We start from the raw sequence: 25,615 nt of genomic DNA on the forward strand, positions 1-25,615 counted from the left end.
TATTTCTGGAATTGTCTGATATTCTTCACCTCTAATATGTCACCCCTCTCAAGAAGTGGGCGAAATGCTTCAATGTATCATGAGGTCATTATTATTCACCTCATTGATCCAGTCCTGAGATCTTTCAGTTATTTCCCTTTAAAATAATAGATAATAAAATAATAAAAAATGGTATTTTCATCTCTCCTAGATACATGAATTTTCTTTGTGCAAACACTTTACAGTTTCATGTAATCAAAATTGTTGTATGTTTTTTTACTTTTCTTTCTCCCTTGTTTGGTTAAAACTATGTTTCCCACTCATAACTGTGAAACATATATGATCTACTTCCCTTCTAAGTTTTTTATGAGAAAATTCAGATCATAAATATCCATTTTGAATTTATTGTGGAACATGGTATAAGATGGTGAACACAGCCTAATTTCTGCCAGGCTTTTTTTCTAGTTTTCCCAGAAGTTTTGTTTGTAGGCTTATCAAACACTTGAGTTATTGATGTCTGTTATTTTTGATTCCCTATTTCTCTAGCCTATTCCATTCATCTACTTCTTATTTTGTTGTTGTGGTGGTTGCTCAATTGTGTCCAACTTTTCATGAACCCATTTGGGTTTATTTGGACAAACATACTGGAGAGTTTTGTAATTTCTCTCTAGCTCCTGTTACAGTTGAGAAAACTGAGGCAAATGGGTCTAAGTGATTTGCCCAGGGACACATAACTAGTAAATGTCTGAGAATGAGTAATTTTTTATTAAGATTTTATTTTATTTTTCCAATTACATGCATAAGTAGTTTTCAACATTCATTCCTCTCCAAATTTATGAGTTCCACATTTTTTTTGCCATCTTCCCACCCTCCCCGTGGCAGTGGGTCTGGTAAAGTTGTACATATATATTTCTGTCTAATACATTTATATTAGTCATGTTGTAAAAGGGGAATTAGAACTGAGGAGAAAGGAAACAACCATGAGGAAGGAAAAAACATAAAGGAAGTTTTTAAAATATCTATATATTCAGGGGCAGTTAGGTGGCACAGTGGATAGAGCAGTGGCCCTGGAGTCAGGAGGACCTGAGTTCAAATGTGACCTCAGATACTTAATAATTGCCTAGCTGTGTGACCTTGGGGTGGGTCACTTAATCCCATTGCCTTAAATAAAAAATAAAATATATATATTCAGATTCTGATTTTTCCTCAGATATGGATGGCATTGTCCAAGCAGGTCTGTCAGGATGTTGAGACTGTATTTGAACTCCAGAAGATGAGATTTCCAAACTCTGGGCCTTGGTCTCTTAATTACTGGGTCTCCTTGGCTTCCCTTCTCTATTATTTAACTAGTACCAAATGACTTTGATGACTATTACTTTATAATATAGTTTGAGGTCTGAAGTGCTATTCTTCTATCATTTCTACCTCTTTTCATTAGATAGATAAAGATTTTCTTAAGCACTTACTGTATGCCAAGCCCTGTACTAAGCACTGGGAATGCAGATACAACCAAAAAGAAACATGATTTCTTCTTTAAGGAGCTTATGTTCTAATGAGGAAATACTGCATGACTAGGAGTTGAGAGTACTGATGAGAGTCAGAAGGAGGAGATGGTTAGAAATGAATGTGTTGGCATGGGTATGTTGTCAAATGGAGGTGTCCACATTGCCATGTGCCCTTGATATTTTAAACCTTTTGTTCCTTCAAATGGATTTTATTATTTTCCTGAGTACTCTAAAATTTCCTTCTAATAATTTGATTTATATAGCATTAAGTCTATAAACTATGTAAGAACAAATTTAAAAAAAATATTTTATTTGTATTGTTGTTTTTGTCATTCTGTCATTTTCAGTTCTCCATTCATTCCTTACCTAGCAAGCTATCTCTGGTAACAAAAATTTTAAAAAGAGCAAAAGAAGCAGTTCAGCAAACTGATCAACATGTCACTTTGTATCTGACAGTTGAGGCAGTATTTCACATCTACATTCCTTTATCTCTTCATTTGAGAGTTGAAGGTACATTTTCTCAGTTCTTCTGGGTGCCAACATTGGCCATTATAATTATGCAACTTTTAGTTTCATTTTATTTTTTATATTTCTATTCTATTTTCGTGTTTCTCTGGTTCCTTTATTCTATCGATTTCTGCTTCTGAATTCATTTTTTTGTTTCCTTTCTTTGTTATTTTTTTTTGTTTGTTTTTGCAAGGTTTATTTTTGTTTGGTTTTTTGCAAGGCAATGGGGTTAAAGTGACTTGCCCAAGTCACACTCTAGGTAACTATTAAGTGTCTGAGGCTAGAGTGCTCTATGCACTGCACCATGTAGCTGCTCCCTTTGTTATTCTTTATGGCCCATAAATATTAATTTCATTCATGTACCACATCTGTTGACACCTCAGTTCACAAAACTTCTATGAAAATTCGCTGTTTGGGGGGGGTGTAGTTTCAGAAAGGGACTTAGAGGGATGGCGCAGTAGATAGAGCACTGTCCCTGGAGTCAGAAGGACCTGAGTTCAAATCCAGCCTCAGACACTTAATAATTACCAAGTTGTATGACCTTGGACAAGTCACTTAACCTCACTTCCTTGCAAAAAGCAAAAAAAAGGGGGGTGAGGGGACTTGGGAAGAGGATAATTCAAGCCAAAAAAAGATGAAAGATTTTCTGGTCACCTTTCCTTGCTCTTATGGGAATTGTCTATAATCTGAGTGATATTTTTATTTCATGTGATTTTATTTATTGTATTTACCAAAATTTTCATCTGTTCAAGGTAATGTTTGATATCCTACAAATCGTAGTAGTAGCTTAGTTGTTTAAGAAAGCTTCAAAGGAAGATCTTCTATTGGCATGAGTATCATAAAAGAAAGACTAAATTATGCTTGGTTTATAGTTTCACTATTAAGTGTTATCTTATTGTCTATTTTGAAAATAGGTGATTTTTTTTTCAGATAATCAGAATAAGTATGAATGATTTAGATGAGCTGAGTTGTATTATATGAAAGACTTTGTTAAAAAGTCACAAAGGACAATCATTAACTATCTAAGTATATCTAATAATATGGGGGGAGCAGAGGGGAGAGGTGCATGTAGTACTAGTCTTTGTAGTGCTAATGCTAGTAGTGTTCAACCCACTAATTAGCATTTATTATTATTTGATCAACCTTTCAGGTAGTTTTTGTTTCTGTGTGCTGTTTGGGTTTAATTACGTCATTGTCCATAATGATAGCAGATAAAAGTCCTCAAAGAATGTAAAAAAGGAATTATTAGTTTGAGTAATAACTGTAATAAGATTCAGAATAGATGGTTATTGTGGATAAAGAATTGCTTCTGAAAATGAAAAGAATATATCTCATGTTTTTCTGTGTTGTTATTTAGTATAAGAAGGAAAAACCCTGGAAGGACTAGATGGGGCATCAGCCTTGGAGTCATGGACCTGCATTCAAACCTGACCTCAGATACTCAGTAATTACCTAGAGTGTGACCCTAGGCGAATCACTTAACCCCATTGCCTTAGAAAGCGTTTCTCCCACCCCCACCCCCCCCCAAAAAAAAAGAAAGGAAGGAAAAACTCTGAAATTTTTGTTTTTGGTCTTCCCAAAGAGATGTAGAGAATTAGCATCTGGGGATAATTTTGAGATTTTCTTATATTCTCAATGTAATGTTTACTTTTTTGAAAGTGATAAAAGGCATTGAGCTGGATTTAAGATATCCTTTGTGTATGTTCTCAACACAAAGCTTTCAAATTGATAGAGGTTATTGCAAGAAAACAAAAGTTTTGTGGCATCTATCCCTTTCAGAAGACTCCCAACTTTTTGCCATTGCATTGCCATCTTTTACTACTAATAGTTAGGGATTTTGTAGTTTCTATCCCAATGACTGTTACTTTTGAGATCACAACTTTTCCCCCTTTTATTTTCTCAGTCCTTCTTCAACACAGTATAATCGCAGTAAGATTGTCAGGACTGTACCATATATATCTAGATATATAGATCATATACATGTAGATGAGTCAAGGTATGTAAACTCCCTGTTGAAACTCCTTTGATCCAAAAGTTGAGGAGTATTCTGTGCCATGGATCTTTGGAAACAATGGGTGAAGATTGCCAAGAATTAGAGAGAAAACTGGGTTGACAGGGACTGACCTGGCCCTGTTTAAAAAGCAAAATAAAACACTTGGAAGGACTCTATCCACTTAAGAAGCAGTAACACAAAATAATTCATTTCAGAGAAGAATCTGTTTAGATCTGTGTTTTTTTTTTTTCACTAGAAGAGCTTCTAAGGGGCAGCCTGCTAGGTGGTGCAGTGGATAGAGCACTGGCCCTGGAGTCAGGAGTACCTGAGTTCAAATCTGCCCTCAGACACTTAATTACAAGCCACTTAACCCTATTGCCTTGCAAAAAAACCTTAAAAAAAGAAAAAAAGCTTCTAAGAACAGCTAAATAATTTCTATTAGAGCCTAGAAGAGAGGAAATTTTAACCGTAACCTAGCCACCTTTGTTATTGCTTTTGATTTTTTGGTTTTTGCAAGGCAGTGGGGTTAAGTGACTTGCCCAAGTTCACACAGCTAATTTAAGTGTCTGAGGCCACATTTGAATTCAAGTCCTCCTGACTTCAGGACTGGTGCTGTATCCACTGAGCCACCTAGCTTCCACCTTTGTTTAAAAACTGCATCATTACATCCAGGGTCTTACTTATATTTGTGTGTGTATAATAATTTTTTTACAACCTTTTATATTTTTTTTATTTTCAGATATATCCTTCATTTTCCACCATGGGGTGAACTATTGATTATTTTTTAAAAATGCAGATCACCAAAATCACCCAGCACATTAACAAAGCGGCAGTATTTCACATTTTAAATCCTTCATGCACCTCTAGGAAGGGAGAGGGGCACATTTTCTCTTCCCTGGAGTCAAGGGTGTTAATTACACAGCATCCAATTTATGAGTTTTATTATTCTTTCCACTTTAAATATGTTGTCATTGTTTGGATATTTTCCTAATTCTGCTTATTTTGTATCAATATATATGATTTCCCATGCTTTTAAAAAATCTTATTCTTTTTTTTTTCTCAAGGCAATGGGGTTAAGTGGCTTGCCCAAGGCCACATGGCTAGGTAATTATTAAGTGTCTGAGGTTGGATTTGAACCCAGGTACTCCTGATTCCAAGGCCGGTGCTCTATCCACTGCACCACCTAGCCGCCCCTTATTCATTGTTTCTTATGCTTAATAATATCCTATTCATTTAATGTGTCAAAATATCTTTATTCCTGAATCTGTGAACAAATACTTGTTTCCAGTTTTTTGCTACCACAAAAAGTGCTACTGAAATTATTTTGGTGTGCATGGGATTTTTAAAGCATAATTTCAGATCGCTTTGCAAAAGAGTTGGACAAAGTTCATAGCTTTGCCAACAGTGTTAAGTGTACCCATCTTTCCCTCCAAGAACTATTTCCATCTTTTGTCATCTTTGCCAACTTGCTGAGTGTAAAGTGAAACCTCAGAGTTGTTTTGATTTACATTTCACTTATTAGTAAAATCTGTTGATAGTCTGAGATGCTAATTTTGAGAATTATCCTTCCCCTTAATAGTATTTATAGACTAGTATTGATGCTGATCAGTTTCTATGAACATAAAGAATTTCAGAGCCATCTTTCTTTATTTTTGTTGTTATTTTAGAATCTGCTATAAGTAGACAGGCAATCGTGTAGCCAGCCTGCTTTCAAGAGTTTATGGACACCAGCAACATAGTGGGGAATCAGCAAGCATTTATCGAATACTGACCATGAGCCAGGCTGTAATCATTGATTTTTTAAAATTTATCATGGAATTTATAATATAAGATTATATTTAGAGCAGGAAGATTACAGATTATCTAGTTCATCAATTAAATTTTTAGTATGAGGCCTAGAGAAGTTGGTTATTGACCAACTAAGTCTTAAAAATGAAAAATGATAGGAGTATTGTGTCAAGATAGGTCATGATTGCAAAGTATTTGTTTCAGGCATGGACATGAAAATAAGTCCTAAGAGAATACTGGAGACCACTGCCCTTAATTTTGAAAGGGCTACTGCCCTTAATTTTGTTAGTTCATAGATAACAGAGAGTCACTAAGTTGCAGTACTTATTTTGATTTCAAGAGAATTTATTTGTACTTGCCCCTTTAAAAAGTGGAAAATGAAAGGGGTGGAGTTTGTTTGCCCTGTCATCAGATCAAGAAAGCAATTCACTAGTTGAAAGCAGGAAGGAAATGTGACCTCTTTCAGCTCTCTGCTGGAAAGAAGCTGTCCTTAGCTCTTAGTTCAGCGTGCTCTGAGGCCTTCTCCGTGGCAGCATTTCTAGAGTTTAGCTGAACTCTCTCCCTTCTCAGATCTTTTCTTTCTCAGATGAATGTGGTACTGTGTAAGTTTTTCTGGAGGTAAGTTGCCCCAGATGCAAGTGAAAAGTAAAGTTTGAAGGTAAGTAGCCTCTGGTCCTGCTTAATTAGTACTTCCATTTTCAGGAGAATTTTCTTGTCCATAAATGAAATGGGAATGAAATTTGACAATCCTTCCCTAAATCTTTCCTCCTGAAGTGATTTTTTTTTTTAGGTTTTTGCAAGGCAAATGGGGTTAAGTGGCTTGCCCAAGGGTCTGAGGCGGGATTTGAACCCAGGTACTCCTGACTCCAGGGCTGGTGCTTTATCCAGTACACTCCGTAGCCACCCCATTGAAGTGATTTTCAACAGTAGAGAACTTATTTCTTTGAACTTTAATAGGAAGGAAAAATAGTTTTTCAAGAAAGCCTAAAGTTGCAATCAACCATTAATTCTTTTTTTTTTTGGCTTAAATATCAAGGGTTTATTATTATTATTATTATTATATTATTATTATTATTATTTCTCTAAAGTTCCAAATATACTTGAGTGGAACCATTCTTTTTATGGGGGGGATTTCAACTTTATTTTTTTTTTAACATTTTAACATTTTTTGTTTTCCAATTATATACAATAGTAATATGTACCCATCATTTTTTGCAAGGCTCTGAATTCTACAATTCCCCCCCCCACACACACACACACACAGAAGACTGTCTGACAGTCTCTACATTGTTTCCATGCCACACATGGATGTAAATTGAATATTATAAGAGTAAACATAAGAATAAACATATCTCCCCGAAGATGAGAAACCTCAAGAATAGAGAGAGGGGAAAATTGTACTTTAGTCTGTGTTCAGATTTCAATAGCTCTGTCTCTGGGGTGAGTTGCTTTCTTTATCATAAGTCCACCAGAGAATCAACCATTAATTCTTAAACCAATCCTCAGTGTTTTATTAGCATAGTGATGAAAAATGTCCCTAATTATGTTTGAACTTATAATTCTTTTGTCAGTCATAGAAATGTAAAGCTTGGAAGGGTCCTTAGAGACCATTATTCCAACTGTCTTGTTTTACAAACACAGAAAATGGAGTCTTGAGTAGGGAAGAGATCTGCTTACAATGTGAGTTTTATATGATCGTTTATTAAAATCTTGCCTGTAAATTGAAGCTACCTCTAAGGGAGGTCTAGAAAAGAAAGTTAATTTGTCCTAAGGCTTTCCTTTAGAATTGATTGTTGTGGTAAAGGAAGAATAGTGCTGTCAGTAGCTAAGCATGAAGACATCTGCTATTTCTTAGTTGTTGGGTGGGGCTGAGGGTTACATTACCTAGACTCATGGAGGGGAGACATCTCTAGTGTGTCTTTGTCCTTAACATAGCATTTGCTACCTTCTAGGTGACCAAGAAATAGCTGTAGTTTCAACTTCTCAGATTAGTGGAAACTGAGACTTTAAACTATAAATAAGTGACAGTTATGAGATAAATCCAATTAAAAGTATACACACACACACTACATTTCTTTGTGATTCTTCTTAGGGCAAAGTATGACAGCACAGTTATTAAAACTGACTTTACCAGGTTATTTGGAGTCTTGAAGAGGCAGGATAAGTTACCCTTTCCTAGATAATGTTAACCTGTATGAACAAAGACAGTCCAGAAATGCCTCATCTATCCAGATATCTTCCAATCAATTGACTTCCATGAAAAAAATACAAAATAGGGCATATTGGTCTTTGGGTATTTAACTTGATAGAGACATTGGAATGATTTGGGCTTCTCTGGATAGAGCTAGGCCACTATTTTCATTAATATGATTGATCTAGATACCTGGAAGAAATCCAGTATTTTAAATAATTTAAATGTAGGTTGGTATGGTATATCGTTAACTTTTCATTGATGTGCATACTTATTTTGTCAGAGCTTATAGTGTAAATTTTCTTTTAATGTTATAACTGTGACATGAACTATTGATGTCTATGATAGAGATAAAAATGGGGTTTAGTCTTTTTCTAAGTGAAATGCATGACTGGTTATGTTACTCTCTGGATTTTGATTTTAATGACCATTCTGCACCCTGCCCCCCTCCATAATCTGATCTGAAAAACCACACTAAGGCAATAATTTCATTATATATGTTCATTCACTTACCAACAATAAAAAGGATAAATGACAACAGACTATTGAAACAGGTACCTATTTGGAAAAATTGGTTAGAGAAATAAAAGAATATTAGTTTGTTTCTAGTTTTCATTGTCAAAAATAATACTTGTTTTAAGTTTACCACTTAATGAAAAATATTTTATCAAACTTCCATGAATTAGATAAAAGTTTGATATCAACTTTAACAATAAAAATGGAGCTCCATAAAGCTAAGGAATTGAAAAGATACCAAATTGTTGATCAAATTCTGTTGTACTTCTATAAAGTTTAATTTTTTCCATTAACTTCTGTTTCCTACAAAGCAGTAAGAGGACATTTCTGAAAACAATTGATGAAGTAACCCAAACTGGACATGGTTTTTTTGGACTGCTCTCTTCTAGAATTGAGAGATAGTTTGACTGTGCTTTGGAAGTGACTTGAAATACTTTTCAACAGTGTAGGATGATTTTTTGTTTTGGGAAGACTCTTTGTAGGCTTTTTCTGCAGGATGAACCAAATAGGGAAGTTTAGCAGGGGAGGGACATTCAGATGATACTTTTGGTCAGCTCTTTGCAAATATTCTTTTTAAAAAATGATATTTTTAGTAGCTAGCTATGAAAATGGATAACAGAATTTAATTATTCCCATCAGAACTTTGCTGAGACAATCCTTTCAAGAAAAATTTATGTGTAATGCAGGACTTTTCCCCGAGCCTTGTCCAAAGAAGCTTGCTTGTATTATGCTAAAGTAGAGAAGGATTTAGAATTTGAAAACTGTAAACATCTTTTAAAAAATTCCCCTGGGCTTTGGAGTAACTTTTGTTTCATTTTTATTACTTTAAGTACTCTTTATTGAGGGTGTTCTGAGATAACTTTTCTGGGCTACAAATCTTTGAAGGTCAGGGGCAGCAAGTTGTTTCCAAATTACAAATCTAGAGGATTATTGATCAGTGTTTAAATGAATTGCAACAATTTCCAAAGTACTTACATAGCGTTTGTTTACTTAGGACAAATTAAGAAAATGTTAGATACTCTTTTGTTTTAAAAGAAAACATACTTTGAAAAAAATGTTGATGGGAAACCCTAGCATAAATGTATTTATTCAACAAATACTGAAGTTTGGAATCGTAAGAACACTGAATTTGGAATCATAAGTCCTCAGTCTTGAGTTCTCAGCCCTACATAAACTGACTCTTCAGTCATCCTTTCCTCCTTTGTAAAGTTGTACTTTGCATTTCCTAGATCTGTTTTAGAAAGCACTTTTCAGATTGTCACATGAAAGAGAAATTAGTTATTCCTTCCAAAAAAGAGCAGTTTTTTTATCCTATTATTATTTTGAATTTTTTTTTTTACAATTTTTCCCCTAATCTTGCTTCCCTCCCCCCACCCCCCACAGAAGGCAGTCTGTTAGTCTTTACATTGTTTCCATGGTATACATTGATCTAAGTTGAATGTGATGAGAGAGAAATCAGATCCTGAAGGAAGAAAAATAGTGGAAAATAGTGGGGCGGCTAGGTGGCGCAGTGGATAGAGCACTGGCCTTGGAGTCAGGAGTACCTGGGTTCAAATCCGACCTCAGACACTTAATAATTACCTAGCCTTGTGGCCTTGGGCAAGCTACTTAACCCCATTGCCTTGAAAAATCTTAAAAAAGAAAAAGCATTGTGCCTGATTGTTGCACTAATGGAATAAGCGACTCTATCAAGGTTGGTCATTACCCCCCATGTTGCTGTTAGGGTGCACAATATTTCTCTGGTTCTGCTCATCTCACTCAGCAATCAGTCCATGCAAATTTTTTTTGGGCTTCCCTGAATTCCTATCCCTCCAGGCTTCTAATAGAACAATAGTGTTCCATCACATACATGTACCACATTTTGTTGAGCCATTCCCCAGTTGAAGGACATTTACTTAATTTCCAATTCTTTGCCACCATGGACAGAGCTGCTATGAATATTTTTGTACAAGTGATTTTTTTTTATACTTTACTAAAATACTCTTGTTTAAGAGCAAACATAATATCCCCTCCCTCCAAAAAAATACAGACCCTCATGAGAAATAAAGGAAAGAGAAAAAAATGTGTTTCAGTCTGTGTTCTGATACCATCAGCTCTGTGTTGGGTAGATCACATTCTTTATAAGGCCATCATAAAAGTTACTTTCATATTTTTTGACTGTTGCTGATTATAATTCCCTCCATCTATTCCTCCCCACTACCATATATTATAGTTTCTCTCTCCTTTCACTCTGTCCCTCTTTTAAAATGTGGTGTACAGTGGCACAGCAGGCTGATCACTGGCCCTGGGGCCAAGAGGCCCAGAGCCCACATACCACCCCTGAGACTCAACAACCACCTGGCCCTGTGGTCCAGGACAGGCCATCCGATCCCAGCCCCTTGCAAGAAGTAAAAAAGAAAATGTATTATATCTGACTATTCTCACCTATGATCTACCCTCTCCCCTATCACCACCCCTTTTCCCCTTCTCTCCTTTTTAAAAGAGCAGGTATTTAATGGAGGTAGGGAAAGGAGAGGTGGCAATTAATGATTTTTGTGCTAATTGATATTTCAACTAATTTCCTTTGTAAGTTTTAAGAATTGAGATAGACGTTGGACTTGGTAGTTTTCTTGTATATCTTTACAGGTTAATCTGTTGTGAATTATTGATGAGCATTATTGAATAGCAGGATAAATGTCAGGACATTTCTCTAATTTGATTTTTGTAGAGATCTGAGAATAGCTTTCTTGTAGTCTACTGCCTGGGCAAAACTAGCTGAAGTTCAGCAATATCCTGCTGTTCCTCTTAATTCTGTTTCATTCCTTCCTGTCATCCCCAGGAGAAGAGAGTCTCTAGGGTCAAGAAAAGAAAGTAAACAGGTGTGGTCTTTTACCAGGGATGTGCTTTCCTGTCTCTGTAGTTCTCAAGGTGCACAAGAGTAAAACTCCAGTCTTGTGATCCTGTATTGGAGGTGCTTTCTTTTCTTTTTTTTTAAGATTTTTTTTTTTTTGCAAGGCAAATGGGGTTAAGTGGCTTGCCCAGGGTCACACAGCTAGGTAATTATTAAATGTCTGAGGCCACATTTGAACTCAGGTGCTCCTGACTCCAGGGCTGGTGCTCTATCTACTGTGCCACCTAGCTGCCCCCCATGGAGGTGCTTTCTTAAGGAGGGCATGGGAATGACTTAATATGTTAGTATCATCCCTCAGCTTTAGTTTTCCTTTGAATATTTTTTTTTATTATCTTTAGTAACTATTAACTAACCTGTTACATTTGCTATAATTTGTCTTTTTTTTTTTTGGTTTTTGCAAGGCAAGGGGGTTAAGTGGCTTGGCCAAGGCCACACAGCTAGGTAATTATTAAGTGTCTGAGGCGGGATTTGAACTCAGGTACTCCTGATTCCAGGGCCGGTGCTATCCACTGCGCCACCTAGCTGCCCCCTGTGGCAGTAGTTTTTTAAAAAAAAATTTGGTTCATTTTTGTCACCAACAGATCCAGGAATTATGGTTAAATCTGGGCAATAATGAAACCTTTTACTTACAATACTTTATTCTTCCAGCAGAGTAGAGTTGTTAATAGTTAATATTTAAATTAGGACCAGAAAATTAGTTATAAGAAGTTAGTTTTTTTTCCAATAAACACCCTCTATAAGACCTTAATTTTCAATACAAATCCTCAATATAATTCTATTCAGTAATTCATATTGCTAGGAGCTGCAATTGGATTTCAATTTTATTGAGACTCTTGATACACTTTTTCCTTGATGGACTCAGATTACAATTCTATTGTTTCCAGACATGTTCACAGTAAGTGAAACAAGCAGGTGATTCCAGTCTCTCCAGCGATATGGCTATCATCTTCTGCCAATATAGATTCTGGAAACTTAACAACACAAAATGGAGCCAGTGACATTTATAGAGAAATTCTAAGAATTTTGATTCTTTTTATATCTAAGTTACTGGGCAGCTGCTCATGAAGTAACTTCACACAGGAAATAACCCTGATGACAGCCTTGGTCTTGGATGTTCAGATTACTTTTTCACTGCCATATTCTCTCTTTTGATTCCACCCCCCCCCCCCCCATAACAATTAGTCTTGAAGTCCATGCTGTGGGGAAAAAAAGGTTGACATTTGTGAACTATTCGGGCCTAGAGAAAAAGCATTTTCTTTGAAAATAGTCTAAATAGGCGAACTCTACATTTTAAGTTTTAGTTCTTGAAAGGACCCTTGCTTTATTGTTAAATACATGTTACCTTGCTTTGAGTTCTTTTATTTTTTTTTTACAAGGCAAATGGGGTTAAGTGGCTCACCCAAGGCCACACGGCTAGGTAATTATCAAGTGTCTGAGGTTGGATTTGAACTCCGGTACTCCTGACTCCAGGGCCTGTGCTCTATCCACTGCGCCACCTATCTGCCCCTTTGCTTTGATTTCTTAAAATTCTATATCCTCTAAGAAAGTCGTGTGTGTGTGTGTGTGTGTGTGTGTGTGTGTGTGTGTGTGTCTGTGTCTGTGTCTGTGTGTCTGTGTGTGTGTGTGTGTGTGTGTGTGTGTGTGTGTGTGTGTGTGTGTGTTTAACTGGTACCTCATTTAGGATCTTTCAATTCTTATTCAGACTTGCCCACTAATAGTGCTAATTGATTCTGCTAGAATATAACATTAAGTAATAGAACCTTGTAAAACGCATTTTCTCCCATAGAAGCAATGTTAAAAACATAGTCCTCTGACAAGATGATGTACTCACAAGGCCTGACATCCAATTATTGCCAAGCCTCCTCCATTTAGACCATTAGTTCTTTGCATCTCTTCTGACCTCATTTCTTGACTAAAATTACTCTCTCCAAACTTTTGTCAAATCTTATGGTCTTTTCTCAGTCTTCATTCTCAATATGCTGTTGCCTTTCTTCTTCTTGGATATACTGTTTTCTGGATTTTCCAACTGTGAGTGTTCTCCAAGCTTCTGTCATGGATCCTCCTCTCCCTCTTGGGGACCTTCTAAGGATTTAATTATTATCTCTTTGCGGATGACTCCCAGAGCCATATATTGAGCCCCAGTCTCTCCTGAGTTTCAGTTCTATCTAAAACATGTCAAAAACAACTAATTTTCTTTTCCTAGAAAGCCTTCCCTATTTCTTGTCAAAGGCACCATAATACTTTGTCTTCTAAGCTTATTATCTCAGCATTTTTTGGACTCTACTCTTATCCTCACCCTTACATTTCTAGTCAGGTACCAAATCATGCCTTTTCTACCTTCACAACATCTCTTGCATCTGACCAATATAACTCTTGCAAATACAACTTTAATTTAGGCCCTTATCACTTCTCATCATCTCTTATATGCAATAGCTTTCTATTCCTCAAGTTTCTTTCCACTTGAATCCATCCTGCATTCTCCAGTCAAAGTAATTTTTTAAAATGTTGTATTGTGTTTTTACATTATTTGAGAAACTCCGTCTCACTTAAATACAATTCTTGCAGAAGTCAAGATACTGCTTTGTGATGTCATTAGTCTTTTTGAAAATGAAGGGAGAGGTGGGGTGGCTAGGTGGTGAAGTGGATAAAGCACCAGCCCTGGAGTCAGGAGTACATTGGTTCAAATCTGGTCTCAGACACTTAATAATTACCTAGCTATGTGGCCTTGGGCAAGCCACTTAACCCCATTTGTCTTGCAAAAAGAAAAAAGAAAAAAAATGAAGGAGAGGGGCAGCTAGGAAGTGGTGCAGTGAATAGAGCACTGACCCTGGAGTCAGAGGACCTGAGTTCAAATACGTTCCAGACACTTCATACTTTACTAGTTGTGTAACTGTGGGAAAGTCACTTAACTGCATTGCCCCACAAATACCAAAAAAAAAGAAAATGAAAGAGAAACAATAGCAGCACAAGTATTTATACATTAATCCCTCTCCATGAGAGGTCTTTTGTAACATTTAAATAAAACTAACAGTATAGGGACCTTGTACATGCAACATTCAACATCTGTAGCATTCCCTCATCTGTATTAAAATTATTTTAAATTGCCCCCCATCTGTTTTTCTCTTAGCCCATTAACAAAAGAGAAAATTTCCCTCATTGTAGGCTAATATGTATGTTTCATTCCTTACTCTTTTCATCTCTCTAATAGTAAATAGTTTCATCATCTGTTATTTGAAATCATGAGTGGTTATTGTATTGATCGTGGTTCTTTTAATTATTCTTTAAATGTTATTTTATTTTTTCAATTACTTGCAAAGATAATTTTCAACATTCATCTTTTTGTAAGATTTTGAGTTCCACATTTTTATATCACCCTCTTTCCATGACAGTAATCTGATATAGGTTATACTTGTACAATCACATTTAATGTATTTCCAGATTAGTCATGTTGTGAAAGAAGAATTCGAACTAAAGGGGAAAAAATACGATGAGAAAGAAAAAAACCATAAAACAAGTTTTAAAAAGAGAAAACAGTAAGCTTTGGTCTGCATTCAGACTCCATAGTTCTTTCTTTCATTACAAGTCTTTTAGAATTCTCCTTGATCTACTGACCTGTTGAGAGAAGCCAAGTCCATCATAGTTGATTATATACTATGTTGTTATTAGTGTCAGGAAAATACTGTTTTCCTGGTTCTGTCCACTTCATAAAATCATGCAGACTTTTCAGGGTTTTTCTAAAATCCAGCTGCTTATGATTTCTATCGTATTTCATATACTACATTTTTGTTTAGCGATTTCCCCAAAAGATGGACATCCTGTCAATTTCCAATTCTTTTCCACCACAAAAAGAGCTGTATATGTGGGTCTTTTCAACTTTTTTATGACCCTTTTAGGATATAGACCTAGTAGTATTGGGGGTTTTTTGAGTTTTTTTGTTTTTTGTTTTTGAGTTTTTTTGTAAGGCAATAGGGTTAAAGTGGCTTGCCCAAGGCCACACAGCTAGGTAATTATTAAGTGTCTGAGACCGGATTTGAACTCAAGTACTCCTGACTCCAGGGCCGGTGCTTTATCCACTACGCCACCTAGCTGCCCCAACAAATTACTTTCTAGAATGGTTACATCCATTTCATAAATCCACGAGTTGTGAATTGATGTACCTCTTTTCCCATAGCCTCCCAACATTTAGCATTGTCCTTTGGCCCATTCTAAAAAATGTGATTTGGAATCTCAGAATTGTTTTCATTTGATTTTTTTCTTTCTTTCTTTCTTTTTTTGCAAGGCAATGGGGTTAAGTGACCTTCCCCAAGGTCACACAGCTAAGTAAATATTAAGTGTCTGAGGCCAAACCTGAACTCAGATCCTCTTGACTCTGGGCCAGTGCTCTAATCATTGCACCACTGAACTACTCTTCATTTACATTTCTTTAGTTAATAATGATTTTACTAAAGCACAGATCTGACTATGTCACTTCCTTTCTCAACCTACTCTGTCAGTTCCTTATTACCTCTAGGATATACCATAAATACCCCTTTAGCATTTAAAACCCTCCAGGGGGCAGCTAGGTGGCAGTGGATAAAGCACCTGCCCTGGAGTCAGGAGTACCTGGGTTCAAATCCGGTCTCAGACACTTAATATTTACCTAGCTGTGTGGCCTTGGGCAAGCCACTTAACCCCATTTGCCTTGCAAAAACCTAAAAAAACAAAAAAACCCTCCAGTCTTGCTTTAACCTACTTTTCCCTTGTTGGACATTATTGTCCCTCCCATACTCTGCAGTCCAACTCAATATGCATCTTCTCTGTTCTAAACTCTCCTCTTCTGCTTTGGCACTGAGCATCCCCCATACCTGGAATGCCCTCCCATTCTCCCTCTGTCTCAGATGACTCTCATCCTTTAAACTACAGCTTAGAATTGGCTTCTACTCGAAACCTTTCCTGTTTCCTCCTCATCTGCTGTTGCCTTCCTCCTGAGACAACTTCATTTCTAACTTGTGTGTATTTGTACTTCTCATTGAAATGTAAGCACATTGTAAATAGGGATTATATCTTTCTTTGTATATATGATTTTTAGGTACCCCAGCGCCTAAAACATTACTGGCAAATAGTAGCCACTTAATAAAAACTTGTTACTTGATTTGTATATTATAGAATAGAGTACTGAATCTGAAAAGCTCTGTTATGTAGAACTTGCTTTTTAAAAATATATCTGATAGATTCAGCATGCTACTTTATTTTTTCCAATTATGTGCAGATAGTTTTCAACATTTATCTTTTTTGCAAGATTCTGAGTTCCATTTGTTTTTTTTTAGGTTTTTGCAAGGTAAAATGGGGTTAAGTGACTTGCCCAAGGCCACACAGCTAGGTAATTATTAAGTGTCTGAGGCCGGATTTGAACCCAGTATTCCTGACTCCAGGGCCAGTGCTCTAGCCACCCCTTTGAGTTCCACATTTTTCTATCATCATCCTCCCTTCCCTTCCCCACTCCCCATGGCAGCAAATAATCTGATACAGGTTGTGTGTATATGTAATTGTGTTTAACATATTCCCATATTAGTTATGTTATAAAAGATGAATTAAAACTAAAGGAGGAAAAATCCTGAGAAAGAGAAAAAAACAAAGTTTTTAAAAGTGAAAATAGTATACTTTGCTTTTCATTCAGACTTCAAAGTTTTTTCTCTGAATAGGGATGGCATTTTCTAGCTTTTTAGGGTTGTTTTGATCACTGAGTCCCAGGTATTGCTTTTTCCTATTGATATTTCATTTTATTTTTCCAGTTATATGTTATGAAAGTCTTTTAACATTCATCCATATACATGTGCAAATTTTTAAACTACATAATTTTCTTCTTGTTCCATCAGCTGCGAACACACAGGTGAATAATATACATACACATTTGTGTTGAACATGTTTATAGATTAGTCATTTTTGCTATGAGGAATTAGGATTAAGGGAAAAGAGAGAAAATCATGAACTAGAAAAGAAATACATAAGAGAATTTTTTAAAAAAGTGAATGTAGTGTTCTTTAAAATTCTGAAGGGTTTTTTGGGTATTGTTTTTCTTCCTCTGGATGGGGATAATAGCATTGTCCATAACTGGTCTAATAGGGTTGTCCTAGCTCTCTGAACTGCTGAGAACAGCTGCATCCATCAACATTGATCAATTCACATTGTTGCTGTTAATGTGTACAATGTCCTTAGTTCTTCTCCCTTCACTCAGCATCAGATCCTGTTATTCTTTCCATGCTTCTCTAGAGTCTGATCATTTATGTTTTCTTATAGAACAATAGTATTCTATTCCATAATATTAATATACCATAACTTAACTTGTTCAGCTATTCCCCAGTTGATGGGCATTCCCTCATTTCCATTTCTTTGCCACTATAAAAAACTGGTATGAATATTTTGGAACATGTGTGACTTTCCTTTTTTTATGATTCCTTCTAGATATAGGCCTAGAGTTGAATTTGCTGGGTCAAAGGGTATGATCAGTTTTATTGCTCTCCAGAATGGTTGGATCAATTAGCATCCCTACCAACAATGCATTAATATACCAATATTTGATTTGAACTCGGGTCCTCCTGAATCCAAGACCGGTGCTCTATCCACTACACCACCTAGCCATCCCCTAGAAACACTTCTATATTTATACATAGTTAAGTATATCACTTTTTACTTGGCCCTGTCCAGAAATGTTTGTTTTATTCTGCATCTTAAGTCTCTTACTTCTGTGATATGAATATAGACCCTAGGATATTCCCCAGGATATTTTTTCTTTGATCTTTCTTTCAATTCTTTCTCCCTTACCTTAAAACTCCCAAGTCTATTTAAGCTAATTCTTTTTTGTTTTCTTAGTTCCAGATTAGTTTTTCATAGATAAATCAAGAATTTATTGGGTTCCACTTAATATTTTTACCAAGGCTTTATGCATTGAATCAGGATATTTACATTAGAGATTTTTTGAAATTGATTACTTTGAGGATATGTTGCATTTGCTTTGAAAAATTTTATTGACTCAGTTGGCATATTTGAGTTCTATAAAAATAGACAGCTTGTTAGACTCTTCTGTGAAAAGCAAGTCAGATAGAGATAAGGGGAATAGGGAGTAGTTATGGGTAAGACCGAGAAATACAGGATAGCCACATAATGCCTTGAATACCGAGACTTAAGAGTTTGGACCTTTTGAATAGGATGTTGCTTCATTATTGACCTGCTGAATGCTTGCTCTTTGGAAACTTAAGCTGCTTCTTAAGGTTATTTGACTAGGTATGTATGGGAAAGGGTTTGGAGGCTACCTGGATGTAATCTCCAAAGAGAACTAAATCTTAAAATATATACAATGTAACAAGAACAAAGCAAAACTAATTCTGTTGGGGGCAGCTAGGTGGTGCATTGGTTAGAGCACTGGCCCTGGAGTCAGGAGGACTTGAGTTCAAATCTGGCCTCAGACACATAATAATTACCTAGCTGGGTGACCTTGGGCAAGTCACTTAACCCCACTGCCTTGTAAAAAAAACTCTGATGAACTTTTATAGAGTTTGGTTTTGGACATGGTGGAGTTTAAGATGCCTGTGGAACTTTCAGGTTGAAGTGTCCCAAAGGCATTTAAAGAGGCAAGACTTAAGGTAAATGAAGAGGTTAGGGCTGGATAAATAGATTTGAGAATTCTTAATATAGAGAAGATTGAATCCATGAAGTCTGTGAAGTATTATATATGTAGAGGGAAAGGGAGCTCAAGCTCAGGTCAGATTCTGTGGGACATCCATGATTAGCATACATACAGTGCATCAGCTGCTGTTTTGGATATGTAAAGTTTATTTTGTTTGACATAGCAGTTTTGAAATGTGCAATAAGGAGCTTGTAATGCATTGGAAGGAGAATGGAGCATAATATATAACTGTGGGGGCAGCTAGGTGGTGCGGTGGATAAAGCATGGGCCCTGGAGTCAGGAGTACCTGGGTTCAAATCCGGTCTGAGGCACTTCATAATGACCTAGCTGTGTGGCCTTGGGCAAGCCACTTAAAAAACCCAAAAAAACAAAAAAAATATAACTGTGAAGCATCTAGTAGTTATATCAGAAGTGATTATTAAATCCATGAAACTGATTAGATCACCAAGAGAGTACAAATGGTACAAGGGGAAGAGGGTTTAGGACAACCTTAGAGAAAATTTAAAATAAGGTTAATAATATATTTGACCCAGCAAAGGAAACTAAAATAGACTAGTGGGACAGGTAAGAGGCATACTGAGAAAGAATGATATCATGGAAAATCAGAGAGGATATAAAATATAGATGGAGAGGTTGGTCAATAAGGTCATATAGCAGACAGGTAATGATTGGTATTCTTAACTTTGTGTCATCAATATATAGGCAATCTGAAGACCATGGCCTTTTTCTCAGAATAACATTTTTAAATGCATAAGAAAAAAGACAAAGATTATAAGGGAAAACAGTTGCTCTGAAGCAGCAGTTAGGAAAATATTTTACACATACAGTCTTTTCTCTCTCTCTCTCTCTCTCCCCCTCTCCCCACCCCCCTTCCTCCCCTCTCTCTCCCTCTCCCTTTTTCTTCATGGACCCCAGGTTGAGAAACTTGGTCAAAAAAGAGGATTGAAAAAAGTTCATTAAAATTTTTTTTTAAAGAAAAGAAAAAAGTTCATAGTTTCAGCTGAGTGATAAGATTGTAAACCTCATTACAAAGGGTCAAGAGAAGTATAGACAAGGAAAGTAGTTTTATCCTAAGAGTTTGACTGTGAAAAGGGAGCAACAATACAAGATGAAAACTTGAGGCAGTGTTGGAAGTCTGGTGAAAGTTTGTGTTTTTTTTTTTCTTTTAGGCTGGAGGAGAGCATTTTTTTAGGCATACTGGAAGGAACTAGTAGATAGGGAGAGACTGAAACCCAAGAGATTGATCTTTATGTGTAAAGCTATAATTGTTGAAGATGCTAAAACAGTTTTTCCCCCAGGAACTTTGCCAATTTTGACAGGATGGTATATTTAAAGAATATGAATTGATACTAGTGAGAAAGATATACATATATGTTTGTATGTGTATATAAATGTGTATGTATGTATGTATGTGTCTGTGTTCATATATATGAAATTAAAAGGACTGAAGGACTTACCAAATAGTTGATAAAATTAACTAGTCTAGAAAACAAAATTATTTGTTTTAACTTTAATTTTAAAAAAAAATAGGCCTCCAAGGGTCCTTTGTGGGAGTATGACATGTGATACTATAGCTTCCAGGAGTAGTTTTCTTTAATGTAAAAAATAATAAAATAACCAATTTTTTCATTTTTTCAGAAGAGGATGCTTGGAGAAATTGGTGGTCTAGATCTTGAGGATAGAAACTAATAAGAGTCCATGTGATACAGTGAAAAGAGGAAACAGTATTGGGTTTGAAATTAATGGAACTGAATTTGAATTCTTACTCTGCTACTTCTCTGTAAACTGAAGGGATTGAGCTAGATGTTTCTGGGGTCCCCTAAATCTGTTTCTTAAGTACTATACTGTTCGCTAGTCCTTTGAAGTTTGATCTGTCCCACTAATAAAGTCAGAGTTTTTAACTCTAGCTAAAATTAAAGATTGACCTAGAGAGTTTGCTGGGCTGAACTGTAATGAGAGATGAAGCAAAACCTTCCACTGGTCAGGAGATAGTCCAGCAACCAACCAGCTGAGAGAAGAAAAATGAAAATAAAGAACAAAGGAGATTTAAAATTCTCTAGTTGCAAAAGATCTTAGAACTTTCTTGTACAGCATCTATATATTATTGAGGCTCAAAGATGTTAAGTGGTACCTACTCAGCAGACTGAGAAGATGCACTTTCCCCATATCTATTGATCTTCTCCATGTAGCATACTGAGTTAGCCAGAAAAGCAAAATATATTTTCAATATATCAGTGATTTTAAGTTAAGGTCAAGTTTCCTTATAAAACATTATTGGCAACTAAAAATTAATTTCATCTTCTATAGTTTCTAGTGAGAAGTAGCCTAATCCTTCATCAGGTTTTTGATTGTGAGTGTATATATTCCAGGTATTTATCTATATTACTTAATTTTTTTAAATTCAATTTTATTTTCATTTTCAAATTCTCTCCCTCTTTCCTTTCCACCCGTTGAAGAAATCAGGGGAAAAAATCAACCATTTCAAATATGTATAGAAATGAAAAATAAAGTCCCTTTTCAGCTGTGTCCAAAAAAAGAAAAAGAAGAAAATGTTCAGTTCTTTATCTGGATATCATGTTTCATTATAAAACCTTTGGAATTATTGTTGGTCAGTGTATGGATCAGATTTCCTGTCTTTAAAAGTTGATTCTCATGACAATGTTGCTATTATTGTATAAAATGTTCTAATCATTTCAGTTTCCATTGGTTCTTAGAAATCTTCCCAAGTTTTTATGAAATCATTCCCTTCATCATTTCTTACAGAATAACAGTATTCCTTCCCATTAACTAACTGGTTCAATCATTCCACAATTGATAGGCATTCTTTTACTTTCCAGTTCTTTGCCACCCCCAAAAAAGAGCTGCTATAAACATTTTTTGTAAATATCAGTTCTTTTTTTTTTTTCTTTCTTTGATCTCTTTGGGGGCAATGACCTAGAGCATTATTGCTATGCCAAAGGATATGTACAGGTTAATATATTTTGGAGCATAGTTTCAGATTGCTTTTTGGAATGGCTAGACTTCTTCCAAGCTCAACCATCAGTGCATTGGTATTCTTATTTTCCTTTGGATCCTCCAGTATTTGTCATTTTTCTTTTTTGTTATCTTAACCAATCTGATTGGTGTAAGGTGTGTGAATTGTTTTTTAGGTCCTGCAACTTTGATGGAGTTCATTGTTTTTTGTTTTTGTTTTTTTTGCAAGGCAATGGGGTCAAGTGGCTTGCCCAAGGCCACGCAGCTAGGTAATTATTATGTGTCTGAGGCTGGATTTGAACCCAGGTACTCCTGACTCCAGGGCTGGTGCTTTATCCACTGCACCACCTAGCCACCCCTTGTTTAATTTCTTTATTGTACTCCTAGGATTCTTTAAATTATTTCTTTACAGTTATATCTTCCACATAGTGGAGGTTAGTGGTATGACTCCCCCAAGATTTGGAAAATTTATGTAAAATTTTTTTATCCTCCCTTTATATCAGAGAAAAATACTGAATTTTTTCTTTTAATATACCTTATTGTGAAATTTGGGTTAAATATTTGGTCATAGATTCTGTCATCTGCAGCTTTTACAGAACTCCCCCAAAAATTTCTGTTTAATTTCTTATGCCAGTCTCCAATATATTGAAACTGCTATGGGTAAAGTTGCAATGTAGAAGGGATAACTGTAAACCATCATTTGTTGTTTATTTGTTTCAGGAATGTCTAGTTCTTTGTGACCCTGTTTGGGTTTTCTTGGCAAAATACAGGAGTGTTACTATTTTCTTCTGTACATTTTATAGATGTGGAAACCTAGGCAAAACTTACTCAGGGTTTACAGCTAGTAAGTGTCTGAGCACATATTTGAACTCAGGAAAATGAGTTTTTCTGTCTCTAAGCAAGTCACTCTATTCATTGACTGCCCACGTAGATGTTGAGCTTATTGTTATTATGATGCTGGTCATTTAGTTTTCTTTTTCTTATTAGCTAATGACTTATCAACTTTCCCACCCCCCCTCCAAAAAAAAACAACCCAGTTCTAGGGGGTGGCTAGATGGCACAGTGGATAGAGTGCCAGCCCTGAAGTCAGGAGGACCTGAGTTCAAGTCCAGCCTCAGACACTTAATAATTACTTAGCTGTGTGACCTTGGGCACCTTGCAAAAATCCAAAAACAATCAACTTTGCTGATGTGATGATATGAGGTGTCAGATTATTTTCATTTTCTTTTCTCTAATCATTAGTGATTCAGAGTATTTAGACTCATAAACTTGGCATGTAATAGGCTCTTAATAAATATTTGTTGATTGGTTATTGATTGAGTTATTGAATCATTTTCCTAATATATTTTTTTACCCTGGATCCCATTACTCAGTATATCCCTTGTAGCAAACAGGATTTTTTTTTTTAGGTTTTTTTTCAAGGCAAACGGAATTAACGTGGCTTGCCCAAGGCCATGCAGCTAGGGAATTATTAAGTGTCTGAGGTCGGATTTGAACTCGGGTACTCCTGACTCCAGGGCCGATGCTCTATCCAGTGTGCCACCTAGCTGCCCCTAGGATGATTCTTTTAAAGAAGTGGAAAAACTCTATGATTCAGTAAAACCAACCCACCTATCAACTGAGTGATGTTGTATGCAGTGTACAATTCACATAGTTCTCTAATGTTTGCAAGTAGTTTTCTGCAAAGTTTTTCCCCAAATATTGGACATCAATTTTGTATCCAGGTTTTGTTGTCATAAAAACAGCTGTTTTGAATACTTGTGTGTGTTTGTGTGTGTGCACGCGTGTGTGAGAGAGAGAGAGAGATTTCATTCTGTCTTTGATCTTCTTGGATATATGTATGTAGCACTGAGATTTCAAGATTAAAGGGTATGAATATTTTCAAGCTAGTCGATAAAAATTCTTTTAAATAAGCATTTATAAGAGCTGTTATATCATGCCCCAGGAATTTTACTGTGTCGGCACTGGGGTTACAAAGAAAAGCAAAAAATGGTCTCTGTCTTCAATACTAGTTCCTACCTTACTTACTGGAGATAGTATGTAAATAGCTAGCTACACAGTCTATATATACAGAGTAATTGGATGGTAACTTCAGAAGGGAATGCTTGCCAGCATTAACAGAATTAAGAAAGAGAAAAACCCTTGAACTAGATTCACATAGTCCAAAAACACAGGGCTCTTCATATTCTTTCATCTTTGTCAGGTGAATCCTCTGTAGAGGAAACATGGTTAATCAGAGTTTTGATGATTTTTTGATGATATTTCAAAATTGTTTTTTCTTTACTGTGTTGTTAACATTTGTATAAATTGCTCTCTTGGATCTGCTTCAGTTTATGCTGCCTAGGATTCTCTGAAATCTTCTTTTCATTTATTCTAGTACAGTATCATTCACTTTTACTAAGAATGCCTATTCTGGAATGGCTAGGTGGCGCAGTGGATAGAGCATCGGCCCTGGAGTTAGGTGTACCTGAATTCAAATCCGGCCTCAGACACTTAGCTGTGTGGCCTTGGGCAAGCCACTTAACCCCATTGCCTTGCAGAAAAAAATATGCCTATTCTTTTAAATATTTCATGGTTCCATCATCTTGGAATTGTGAAAGCACAGCAGGAGTCTTATTGAGCTAATTCATTCTGATATTTTGATTATTGAAAATTAATGTTGAATACTTTTGTAAACACAAAATAGACATGCTAGGACTTAGAAACAAATTGGACATAAGGAATGGGAATGAATATATGGTGGGTTTTCATATATAGAAAGATCTAAGGACTTGAAGCATTGAAAGTCCTACCTAAATTATTAATGCCGTATTAGGGGCTCTTTAGTGACTAATGTTACACATACAGTCTGAGTAATAGAAAACATTAGAATGGATTGATCTCCTTTATAGCAGAATGGGTGACTACTAGATGTTTCCTTTGAGATTTTCTCCTTGGAAAATTGAAATATTTCATATTGATAATGGTGGTACCTTCCACAACTCATTAGCTGATAGCTCTGTTTTTTTCTTTATAAGTATTCCTTAGAAATCCCAAGTTTAGAATTATATGTGTGGTTTTGCCTTCACTATTGACTTGTTCTTTTTTGTGGTGTGTTCATATAAATATTTTTGTATCAAAAACAAAAAACAGAAAAATGAAAACCCAAAATATGGCAATTTGACTAGTCATTTCAACTGTTTCAGAAAAATACTATTCATTCACATTTTATAATAAAAAGTTCCTTTTTCATAATAACTCTCTTAAGATAAATAATGAAAGAATAAGCCAAGTCCCATTTTTACAAATGAGGAAAATTAAGGTTTGGGAAAGATTAAGTAATAGAAGAACCACCAAGATTCCTAATTCATGTTCAAAAGTCTTCCAAATTAAGAGAATAGGAAGAAACACCCATTCTATGTCACAAACATTATCTCATTTGATCCTTACAATCCTATTATTTTAAAAGGAACCTGAAGTTAAGTGACTTGCTCATGGTTACATCTTTCCAAGTACAGATCCTTTCCAAGTACAGATCACCACCTAGCTGCTGGTAAAACAGAAGCTCATAGGATTTAGGATTGGAAAAAATCTTGAAAATATCATTTTTCACATTAAGAAAACTGATGTC

The 25,615-nt window shown here is 35.8% G+C and overlaps 1 protein-coding gene across 6 annotated transcripts in view; it reads left to right on the forward strand.

Annotated features, from left to right (window-relative positions):
• THRAP3 (thyroid hormone receptor associated protein 3) overlaps positions 1-25,615 on the forward strand; it is an 80,157-nt gene that overhangs the window by 31,481 nt on the left and 23,061 nt on the right. The window contains exon 1 of one of the 6 annotated variants that reach the window (XM_074217548.1): positions 5,123-6,390. The exons of the other annotated variants lie outside the window; for them this stretch is intronic. The gene's annotated coding sequence lies outside the window, so the exon portion shown is untranslated. Of the gene's footprint in view, positions 1-5,122; positions 6,391-25,615 lie in introns of those variants that run through there. 6 annotated transcript variants of the gene reach the window in all.

Source organism: Macrotis lagotis, chromosome 1, assembly GCF_037893015.1.
Source record: "Macrotis lagotis isolate mMagLag1 chromosome 1, bilby.v1.9.chrom.fasta, whole genome shotgun sequence".
Lineage (NCBI taxonomy): Eukaryota > Metazoa > Chordata > Mammalia > Peramelemorphia > Peramelidae > Macrotis > Macrotis lagotis.